This window comes from Erigeron canadensis, chromosome 9 (assembly GCF_010389155.1).
Source record: "Erigeron canadensis isolate Cc75 chromosome 9, C_canadensis_v1, whole genome shotgun sequence".
Taxonomy (NCBI): Eukaryota; Viridiplantae; Streptophyta; class Magnoliopsida; order Asterales; family Asteraceae; genus Erigeron; species Erigeron canadensis.
In genome coordinates this window covers 24349391-24353811 of record NC_057769.1, presented here as the reverse complement: position 1 = coordinate 24353811, position 4421 = coordinate 24349391, and the positions used below count along the sequence as shown (strand labels likewise).

Genomic DNA, 4421 nt, shown 5'->3' with positions numbered 1-4421 from the left:
TGTGTAATCCATTCATTATCTCTCTCAATCTCTTCCTTTGATTATGCCAAGTGTCATCATCACGTAGTTAGGTTGATTATTAGGTTGTTTTGGTTAGGTTGATCAATCATTTTCCTTAAAAAAATATATATATATATCCTTTTTCTTTTCTTTTTTTTTTTTTATTTTAATTTTCTTCTTCATCAGTCTTTATACCCAATTTTTTTTTAAAAAAAAGCTTCCATCTTTAATCCATGGATTCATAGATTATCCAGCTTTACTCCATGAGAATTATATTGCAGCTTTTTTTATTGACATTAACGAGGTTTAGTGAAGAAGCGATATATACAGTTGTCTTTTAACTTTTAATTTACTGGTTAGTATTGATCTATATTTTTGATTAATTGTTTCATATTTGTGATTTTATTTTTATCGGTTAGGTTTTTTATATCATAAATCCACCTATTTCACTTAACGTATGTATTTTCATTGTGAATATAGAACAAAATTTTGAAGCACATAAAGTGTTTGTCAAAATGTCAGTGATAAGTTTAGCTTACTTTAGCTCATATTTTCCAATGATTATTTTAACCAAATGGGATTGTTTCTGTAAAGGTTATTTTATTAGGATAGTAGATATCATAACTCATGATGAATTTAGTATTCAATTTTAGAATGAATTTGGTTGTTTCCACCATGCCTGCACCAAATGCTTAAAAAACGTTGATGGTCTTTACAAACTGGTTGATGAAGATTCTGATGATGAGGGTGTTTGTAGGTTTCAATGTGGTGATTACAGTGTCATAACTGATGACTAATAATCATATTAATTCTCTTATTTGTTTGATTAGTTTGCACTTACTCCACTGATTTTGGTTTTATAGTTTCGGACATTTTACAACAATGGATTAAAAACTAATGTTCATCCATTGAAATTTAGGATCAAGGTTCAGCTTTTTGTTCAAGATGCCACAGATTTCATCTTATTTGTTCTATTTGTGCGTGATGTGACCGATTACGTCCACAAGCCGGCTTCCCAGTTGATCAGCAATTAACAACTGTTGAGATTGTCTTTCTAGGAACTGGTTCAACTTACTATTAGGTTGTGGACTTGTAGTGAAAGAACACTGCCTAGCTGAAACCAAGGTAAGTCTATGCATGATACCAAGCTTATTTACCTTTATTAATATACAGTTAGAGCAAAGACATCCATGTTTGCAAAGACATCCTTTATTAATACGAGAGCAAGTACCCGCGCGTTGCGGCGGTGAGATGGTGGGGTGATACCTAGGTCATAGAGTATGATAGGTTATAGGAGTTGATATGTGATAGAGTATGATAGTCAAATGCCTTAGCCGTACGGGCTCCACCCTCGGATTTAAAAATTTGTCGAAAGTATATCGAATGACATCTCTAATGAAAGAACATGAAATTTTAAGAACACCCATACAATTTTTATAATTTATCGATGTACGGTTTTTGAGATAAAAGATTTTGAATGAATTGAAGGAATAAATGATTTATGGAGGAGAGAGAAAAAAGATGATTGGTTGAGATTTGAGGAGAGAGAAAGGGTATTATAGTTATTTTAGATAAATATAGAATAGATGAGAGGGGTATTTTGGGGATGTACTTAAAATCAATATTGAAAATTTCAACTCAATGTTGAAAATCTGGAAGGAATCTGCTTTATAATATAGTATAGATATAGATATAGTTAGTAGCACAAAGTGTGTTGTGTTCTGGCCATATAATGTTGCTTTACTGTTTCTTTAGCTTTAAGTTATTGAGATGTTCTAATGTATAACAGGATTTGCTGCAGGAAACTTATACAGCAACCCATGCTAGATGGTTGAGTACGTCAAGTTTCTGCAAGGACATCGTATTCAGGTAAAATTTGTCAATTCAATTCAATATACTGTATTGTAGGTATTGTAAATACATGTAAATGGGTGGATATAGGTTATTTTATCATCCAAATGGAATTAGTTTCTTGATTTATAGCTAAAAAAAGACAGCTCGAAAGTTATCCAAACTGTAACTAATACATAGAACCTCATAAGTAATCGTTTAAAATTTGGATTTTAACTATAACTGTACAGTTTTGGTAAACCTCTATTTGACATGTTTAAGATGGATAAAGTAGTGTGTAGGTTATCCCTACCCATTTTGACTCAAACTAACACATGTGTCGTTTGGACACAAACCCATTTGGACATGTTACCACATCTTTTGACCTCTAAATTCAAACTATGTAGCAGATTAATCATGCGTAAGAATCTTAGTTGAGATGTGTAGTGAAGGAACTGAGGGGGCATGGAGACGTTGTAGAGGATATATGAATTTGTGCAATCTCCAACTTTTTACTCATGCCTACAACCTCGACCCATTTTCAAGTACGAGGAACAACGGACATGCTATACAACCAAACATTGTATTTGCTTCAAAGCCTATCAAAGATGCCTAACAAACGATATTTATCATCAGTTGTATTGTTACCATTAATCTTGAATTCTATAGTTATGTTTGGATTTTTGTTATATCTTTAGTAACTTTATGTTTTTATGAAGGTTTTATTTTCATTAATCAAGCCTTTATTAGTTAGGAGATAAAGAGTTAGTTATCAAGTCAAAGTTATGTAATTTTTTTCTTTTTTGAAAGGTGAATGTCGCTGAAAACTTCGTATTGCAATTCGATAGCGGAAGGTCTAACATATGTTGGCTTAACCGGGTCTGCGCTAGAGAGCTTCTTCGGAGTAGAAATGCCTATTTCAAATACCCGATGGGGGAAAAACCCTCTACTAATCCGCCCGAAGGCATGATGATTAATAGGAGTACACTCTTCCCGCTTGAACATGTGAATACCCAAGTTAAGTCCTCATTAACGGACTTAATTCTTATGTCATTCCCAAGGCTTGAACACGACAATTAATAAGGGTAACCTCATTACAAAATACTCTGAGATGTATAAAACTATAAAAGATCAAGATGATATAGACAGAAAAATATAAATATATGAAGAAGAAAACGACTCTCACGAATGGCACCTCGTGTAATAGAACTTAGGATAATTGTTAGATAAAAATGCAGGTAAGATGACTTTTACAAGTTCGTACCCTTGTAAAACGAATCGATGGATGGTTTTACTAATATAATTTTTTTGTTTTTTCAAGTTTTGAGTTATTAATATGTGGTAATGGTTTCAGTGGGAGTAATTATTTATCATTTTGATAGATTAGTCTATTTATTAATACGTAGAACATAAAGGTTTGTAATTGGTCTGTATAATCAAATAATAAAAGTTTTATTTATATTTTCCTGATCATGTCCGGATAGTCATCCGGGTTGATTAACTAGTTAGTCTCTAAACAATTTTTGCTAAAAGATAAAGAATTGATAATGTAAATTAATTTATCAAGGATAAAGTGGTAATTTTGTATCTAACACTTTTATGAAAGAGAAATTGATAATTATTATAAGATAGTATAGATATAAACTTTTAGTCTTGAATAACCCCTTTTTAAAGTTTTAGATTTTTCATTTGACGTGTTTCACATTGAATAGACAAACATCTGACATTTTTGTAATTTTGGGAGTAGGAGTTTGCCGTTCTAAGAAGAAAAAGAAAAAAAAACTACACAAGGTGTTACAAATTAAGATCTTGATAATCCTAATTAGCACAAAAACGTACATGAAGTGAACGTACATAGGAGATAGAGTCTAAAAACAAACTTGTTAACCTTACGCCAAATCTTTAAAATAGTTAAACTACTGAAGCCTGTATATATAACACAAACCCACATGCATGATGCATCAGTCTAGAATTTAAAAACAGGAATAATAATAATAATAATAATAATAATAATGATAATAATTAATAAATTATACTTTTACAAAGAAAAAACTTCCTTTTTCATACAATGCACATGGGCTGCTACTTTCTTTAAACGACTGGCCATTAATGACATCATTAACCTGACTTTGAGGCTGCTTCAATATGTTACGTCATTATTTGTAAATCTGCAGTACATATTTGGTGACTTCCCACTGATTTGGTGGGTGGTCTTTTGGTGAATAAAAGTCAATTTTCAAAAAACAAAAAGTTAGTTTTAACAAGCATACACACTCCGCCTTCGTCAACTCGTATTTGATCGAGCTTAGTCGATCTTAAATCGATTTAAGCCTAAAGTAAATCACAAGAAATATCATCATCGAGATCTTCGTTTTAGAACATCATCAACGCCATTTAAATATAAAAACTATGTATATTTAATTACTACCGCGTTGAATGTTAATATACCAAGTATTAAAGAAATATCATTAATTAAGATATATACACGTGAAATTTCCAACAAACTTTGCTGGAAAACTAAAGCGCCGCGCGCTGCCATGATTAATTCTTTGCTCTGAAATTCTTAAAATATATACTTAATTACATGCATG

The 4421-nt window shown here is 31.5% G+C and overlaps 1 long non-coding RNA gene across 2 annotated transcripts; it reads left to right on the top strand.

Moving 5' to 3' along the window:
• Positions 1 to 258: 258 nt before the first annotated feature.
• LOC122583900 lies at positions 259 to 2565 on the top strand. 2 transcript variants are annotated; one of them, XR_006321347.1, is made up of 4 exons: positions 259 to 355; positions 920 to 1125; positions 1802 to 1869; positions 2241 to 2565. It is a non-coding gene; the product is annotated as an uncharacterized LOC122583900 (long non-coding RNA). The 2 variants fall into 2 exon arrangements; XR_006321346.1 differs by having other exon boundaries at positions 1790 to 1869.
• Positions 2566 to 4421: the final 1856 nt, after the last annotated feature.